This window comes from Gymnoscopelus microlampas (genome assembly GCF_963454915.1).
Source record: "Gymnoscopelus microlampas genome assembly, chromosome: 8".
NCBI lineage: Eukaryota > Metazoa > Chordata > Actinopteri > Myctophiformes > Myctophidae > Gymnoscopelus > Gymnoscopelus microlampas.
In genome coordinates, this window is record NC_139945.1 from 46,549,446 (window position 1) to 46,556,945 (window position 7,500).

At 45.4% G+C, this 7,500-nt stretch overlaps 1 protein-coding gene across 6 annotated transcripts in view; it reads left to right on the top strand.

Moving 5' to 3' along the window:
- Positions 1 to 7,500, top strand: part of ltbp4 (latent transforming growth factor beta binding protein 4) — a 52,503-nt gene that overhangs the window by 805 nt on the left and 44,198 nt on the right. The window lies entirely within an intron of this gene.

The window sequence follows — 7,500 nt, forward strand, 5'->3', positions numbered from 1 at the left end:
GGTTATGCCCATAAACTTGCTATTAGTGGCAAACACCAAACAGCTGCAAGATTGTCTTCAATCTGCTGTAAGGAAATGTCAACATCTGTAGTGTTTGAATCCCTTGTCATTAGAATATCATTGGTGGATTAAAATTAAGCATTTGTGTGTGTGTGTGCGTGTGTGTGTGTGTGTGTGTGTGCGTGCGTGCGTGCGTGCTGTGTGTGTGTGTGTGTGTGTGTGTGTGTGTGTGTGTGTGTGTGTGTGTGTGTGTGTGTGTGTGTGTGTGTGTGTGTGTGTGTGTGTGTGTGTGTGTGTGTGTGTGTGTGTGTGTGTGTGTGTGTGTGAGAGAGAGAGAGAGATTCATTATCTGTCTCTCTAGGTATTCATACTGACTTGACAGACACACAGGGTTAGAGGGTGCGCACGCACGCACACACACACGCGCGCGCGCGCACACACACACACACACACACACACACACACACACACACACACACACACACAGCAGATGTTGTTTCAATATGCAGAAAGACAGACAGACAGACAGACAGACAGATAGACGTGGGAGACAGACAGACAGTAGAGACAGACAGATAGACAGACAGACAGATGGACAGAGGGAGGGAAGGAATAATAGAATAATGACAGATTGATGGTTAACAACAGACAGGCACTCTGGCTTCCAACACTGAAGAATGTCTGACCAAACTCTGTGTGTGTGTGTGTGTGTGTGTGTGTGTGTGTGTGTGTGTGTGTGTGTGTGTGTGTGTGTGTGTGTGTGTGTGTGTGTGTGTGTGTGTGTGTGTGTGTGTGTGTGTGTGTGTGTGTGTGTGTGTGTGTGTGTGTGTGTGTGCGTGCGTGCGTGCGTGCGTGCGTGCGCGCGTGCGTGCGCGCGCGCCTGCCTGTGCCCACGCATGTGCCCACTATCTGTTGATGAGCCAGGGCATTTGTTTACATTATACTCAACATTATAAAAGTAGTGAAGAGACGAGACATCAAGAGAAGAATAGAAAAAGAGAGGAGGGGAGAGACTGTCAGTACTGCTGAACTGAGATAACATGACAACATCGTAAAACATGACTCATAGGTCTGCTCTGATTACAACACATAAAGTGAACGTTTTATTGTCTAGGTTTTCGAAACGTTGTATCGCTTCACGAGAATTTCACTGTTAAAACATGCATTAAAAATTACCAAGTCCAGGTGCCACTTGGGTTAAGTTCCTGGCCACCACTGCGAAGACTAGGGGTTTGAATCCACTAAAGGTACCTTCGGCTTGGCCAGGGTGTCCATATGAGCACAATTGGCTGTAGGGAAGTCGGGCAGGGAGGGAAATCTTTGCACCAGCGGGCACCTGTCAGCAGGGGTATTGAATTGTGAAGAATAGAGTGTTCCTCTGCGGTGCATCCTCCCAGTGAAGCTCCACACTGGCAGCCAGGTGAAAAGAAATGGCGGGCGAGTGTGTATCGGAGAAGGCATGTGGTTTCAATACCATCCCTAGGGCCAGCTAGTCCGAAGATCAACAAGTAGGGTTCAGGAAAAACAAGACTACACAGGTGTGGGGAATTCAAGTGGCATAAAGACTAAATTGGGAGAAAAGGGGGGGCGCACATAAACAAAAAATCACAAACGTTCCCAGCGTGCACACGTGCGAAAATATTCTTTTTTCGGGTTTGTTACTTTTTGGTTTTTTTTTTCGTTACCTTAATTCGGTTAATTCGGTACAAAAAATGTACCCCATGAAGTGGAGATGTCTGAGGTTTTTTATTTTTTCTTCATCCCAAAAGTGGGGGGGATATCCCCCCCCCATGGAACTGAGTATGTTCAACCCCCCCCCCCCCCCCCCCCTCCTGTGTCCCTCCACACCGCAGACTAAGGGTTTGACTCCTCCGTAGTGAATCCGGCCTGGCCGGGCGCTCCAAGAAACACAATTGTCCATGTTTGTGGAAGGGAAGCCAGGCGGGCAGGGCAATCTCTGTCGCTGCACTAGTGTCTGGTACAGGTTAGTCAGAGTGCCTGTTCAGAGAGAGGGGTATGGAACTGAGAGGAATAGTGTGTTCCATGCATTACGTCCCCCCGGGTGAAACTCCTTTGACATTATAAATTGATTATATGTAAATTAGACTGGATGTGATGTGACTGATTGTTTATGACTGACGTATGATTGGCACTGTTTGTATCTATGATTTTGACAATGTTTATGGAATGACAGTATTCATGACTGATAGTGTTGTTGTGATTGATAGTGTTGGTGATTGATAGTGTTGGTGATTGACATTGTTTGGCAGTATTTATGATTGACCGTTTGTGATTGACAGTATTTAGGAATGATGGTGTTTGTAGGAGTACCTTTGATCAAACCAACTTATTATATGATTAACAGGTTCCGTGTGAAATCCTCTCTGCTCAGAGGAGGCGTTACTGGAATCACTAAACTCATCATTTGGTCAATTTAAAATCCCAAGTTGACTGATCTAGGTCAAGAAATAAAGGGTTGAGTTACAGTCAGAAAGATACCGCTAGCAAGCTACACAGTCATCATGGAGCTGTTGTTCATCTGTTGTTGAATGGTTTTAACTTTCTCTCCCGGTCATGTGTTCCACCAGAACATTACCGCTGACACTGTTCTGAAGGAGCTTTGGGCACCAGCCTGGACCATTGAAATAAGCAACCTTCTCTGTCCTCCATCCCAGTTGGATAATGGCTTCAGATAGACACTTGATCTGATGACAGTTGATCTGACCCTAATTAACCACTTAAACCCTCTGGTCTTACAGAACCGGACTTGAGTTACAACTGTACGTTGACCGTTTGTTTCCCCGTCTACACAAACACGTCTACACCAAAATTGTGAGCCTGTAGATCTGCTATTTTTGGTGAATGTTCCCAGAATAGGCATGCTGGGATTCAAGTGGTTAAGGAAACGCTCTAGTTATTGTAATGGTCTTGTAAACACTGTTTTGTGACTTTTCTCAGGGAAATCAGGGTCAGCTATTAATCAGGGCAAGCAAAGTCTTGATTTAGACAGCTGTTGTTTTCCCCCCCAGTCTTTCAATTTAGTTGGTAAACCTTTGTCAGATTTAGTTCAGGTTCATTAATGTGTGTTTTGCAGAGCAGCTCAGCCTGAAGCTCTTGGCGTATGCTTTAGATGTTTGGCTTTAAACCTAGCCCCACGAGGGAACTCCAGGTTCGAATTTAACTTAAGTTGATATATGAAGTATTTACAAGCAGAAACCTGACTGTTGAGGGGAAACATGTACATGTACTGTAAACCTGGATTATTGCCATCATCACATTCATGCTTACTGTATGCATAATGTAAATGCTTCAACTGAATTATTGCCATAACCTGATTATTCCCAGCGCAGTACATACACACGTCTGGTAGGTGAGACTAAATGGTGAGCTAAATGTTTGAAGCAGCTGTTCTCTCGTTGTTAGAACATGACATCACTGAAGTTCATCTAATAGTTCTCTACTGGATGCTGATGTTTTGGTTGAAGCTTTGCTTGTTGGATTCAGAACAGCTGTGAACTGAAATTTGTTGTCAGTCATAGGATCTGTACCGTGGGTGGTAATGTCATCAGAATTCATATCCCTTGAGAAGCTATTGTATACTGTGATTGTAATGATTATTGATTATAGTATTTAATGTACAGAATGCATTAGTGAGGGCTGTTAGTGAAGCTTTCTCTGTGTGTGTGTGTGTGTGTGTGTGTGTGTGTGTGTGTGTGTGTGTGTGTGTGTGTGTGTGTGTGTGTGTGTGTGTGTGTGTGTGTGTGTGTGTGTGTGTGTGTGCGCGTGCGTGCGTGCGTGCGTGCGTGCGTGCGTGCGTGCGTGCGTGCGTGTCTTTGTTGTGCATGTTCTATGCAGTATGTTATATGTATGAATGTATTAAAAAGAAAGTGCATGATGTCATCAGTAAACCATGTTATTATAATTCCATGCACATAGTTCTTTACAACTAGCCCTGGACCAGCTCTACTGACAGCTAGCATTTCAGACATCTACCTACAGACAGACAGACAGACAGACAGACAGACAGACAGACAGACAGACAGACAGACAGACAGGCAGGCAGGCAGGCAGGCAGGCAGGCAGGCAGGCAGACAGACAGACAGACAGACAGACAGACAGACAGACAGACAGACACTGAGGCACAGCTGGCACGTGACTTTGATTTACCACTAAGCTTACCTTACACACACACACACACACACACACACACACACACACACACACACACACACACACACACACACACACACACACACACACACACACACACACACACATGCCCAGCATATTTGCTTGATGATACACTTATGTTCAAATAAAGTGGGAGAGGAGGAGACAGAAAAAGTGAGGAAGGGAGAGGAGAAGAGGTGACAGCTGTCTGTCTATGTGTATAAGCTAATGAACCCCTGATTGCTGTCTGTCTGTCTGTCTGTCTGTCTGTCTGTCTGTCTGTCTGTCTGTCTGTCTGTCTGTCTGTCTGTCTGTCTGTCTGTCCAGTAGACTTTCTCAACATATTTTATTTCACTCTTACACTATGTTTATATTGAAACAAAACCCTTCCTCCCTCTCTTCCCTCTTTCTCTTTCTCGCACTCTTCCTCTCTCTGTCTTATGCTCTCCCTCTCTCTTTCTCTCACCCCCCCTCTCTCTCCCCCTCTGTAAGCCCATCTCCCTTTTCCACTTTCTTTTTTCTTTCGACTTCTGAAACTCTCCTTCTCCAAGCATGCGTTTGTGTAATTCATAATGTACTGTAATTTAATGTTTGTGTGCGTCTGCACGCGCGTGTATGCATGAGGTCATGTGTGTTTTATGTAAACTAGGTGACCTAATTGTTCACAAGGACATCGCCCCACAGATGGACTGCATCACACACACACACGCACACGCACACGCGCACACACGCACACAGTGTGACATTGACACAGTGTGTGTTACATGTGTTTCACACATTTTGTGTCCTGAAGTCAACTCTGTGACATGCACACACACACACACACACACACACACACACACACACACACACACACACACACACACACACACACACACACACACACACACACACACACACACACACACACACACACACACACACACACACACACACACACACACACACACACACATACATTTGCTTTCCTTTTCTTTCTCTCGCTCTCTCACACACACACACACACACACACACACACACACACACACACACACACACACACACACACACACACACACTGAATTGAGCACAATGGATCACAATCGAAACAAGCCCCTGGGGTTTTTTGTGTTATCCTTTTAGCATTACCTTTTACTGCACTTCCTGTACTGTTAATAATCGAGTTAATAAAGTATGCAATCAATCAATCAAAAACACAAACACATTCTCTCTCCCAAGTGGTTAGGACCCCTTGGCGTTACAATGCTCCTTATCTTTTCCTTTTCAGCAGCATAGACACATGACACATTATTTTACAATGAGCATGAACTTTCAAAAAACATGCCAAGTAACCATTAAACCCTCTAGTACTAGAGAACCGGACTTGAGTTACAACTGTACGTTGACCGTTTGTTTTCCGTCTGCACAAACTCTCTTCACCAAAATTGTGAGCCTGTAGATGCTGGGATTCAAGTGGTTAAGGGAACGCTCTAGTTATTGTTATGGTCTTGTAAACACTGTTTTGTGACTTTTCTCAGGGAAATCAGCTATTAATCAGGGCAAGCAAAGCCTGATTTAGACAGCTGTTGTTTTCCCCCTCAGTCTTTCAATTTATTTGGTAAACCTTTGTCAGATTTAGTTCAGGTTCATTAATGTGTGTGTAGCAGAGTAGCTCAGCCTGAAGCTCTTGGCGTAAGCGTTAGATGTTTGGCTTTAAACCTAGCCCCATGAGGGAACTCCAGGTTCGAATGTTATAGGATCACAGACCCCTTGGCGTTACAATGCTCCTTATCTTTTCCTTTTCAGCAGCATAGACACATGACATCATTGTTTTACAATGAGCAAAACATGCCAAAGGAATTCATAATCTCAGAGGTAAACAATGTTGATTCTCTTAAGAGTTACCGATTCTAGTTCTCTAACGATTCCGGTTCTCAGTTCCCATCCCCACTGGGTACCCCACTGTGCTGTAACATGAATGAGGACAGAATGCGGGTGTGAAAACAGCAACAATGTTGCCATTAAAACATTTAAAACTATTTAAAAACAAGGCAGGCGTCTTGCCAGTACTGATCTTGAGCCCTGTGTAAGGCGTAAGCAGAGCTTGCCCATGGCAAGTGGTGCAAAGGAATAGGCTATATGCACAGCAGCCATATTGGAAAGAAATTGGGTCAGGGTCAAGCAGTGTCAGGGTGCTGATATTGTTCATGTTGGCTCACTGGAAACACTATGCTACACCAGTGGGTCTCAAAGTGTGGTCCAGGTTAGGTACCCTCGTGGTTCCTTGATTGGGTTCCAAATGGCCCCTTACGGTTGTAACTCTGAGAGTGTCCATTTGGTTCCACTTGTACACTCTCAGAGTTATGGGGGTCCTTGAAATTGAAACCTTTGAGAATCACTGTGCTACACTAATTGGAACAGAGCCTTAGTATAATTGGTAAGACCTGTGAAGAAAGTGAGGAAGAGGCCCAATGTCTTTCCAATATGGCTGCTGTGCGTAGAGCCTATTGGACACATAGAGTTAAAAAATAATAGAGAGGGCACCCGAAATCCCCTCCCATCCACTTGCATTGAGTTGCTCACCCAGCGCATGAGATGAATTCACCCCTTCTTCCGGGTTGGAAAATGTGATGGGCGTAGCCTATTTGGGGCCACTGTGACACGTTTTGCATCACAGAGGTGACGTGTTTTGTGTCACAGAGGTGCGCACTGTGCAGCCCCTTGCGCAAGCTCGTGCACAAGCTTGTGAGTCGAGCTCATTGGTCGAAACCCCCCAGCTGTTTTAAGCTGCAGTACCTATGAATGGCCAGCATGTCCCATGCGCTTCAATGCAAACACTGTGTTCTGGGGGCCTGGTGTCCCATTCATCATCGTCAACACGGTTCTTCCGCAGGGTCCGCATTGAAAGCCAAAGGTACCGGATTATGCGTATGTGTGTATCCCCCCCCCCCCCACACACACACACACACACACACACACACACACACACACACACACACACACACACACACACACACACACACACACAAACAAACATATCCTGTACAAACTCTCACTTGTTGTGTCACTCTGTCTGTCTGTCTGTCTGTCTGTCTGTCTGTCTATCTGTCTGTCTGGCTCTCCACTCTGTCTGTCTCCAATGTGTCTATCTCTGCTTTCTGTCTGTCTCTCCACAGTGTCTGCCTCTCTCTCTCTCTCAAGCCTGTCTCTCCAGTGTGTCTCTCTCTCCAGTCTCCAGTCTGTCAAATGCTTGATAAGATAGGAGTACTAACTGTCTTAAAGGGGAAGTACCACCCTGCCTGTAATAAAGAGGAAGTACTGAAGTACCGTACTTGATATTTCCTCTCTCGC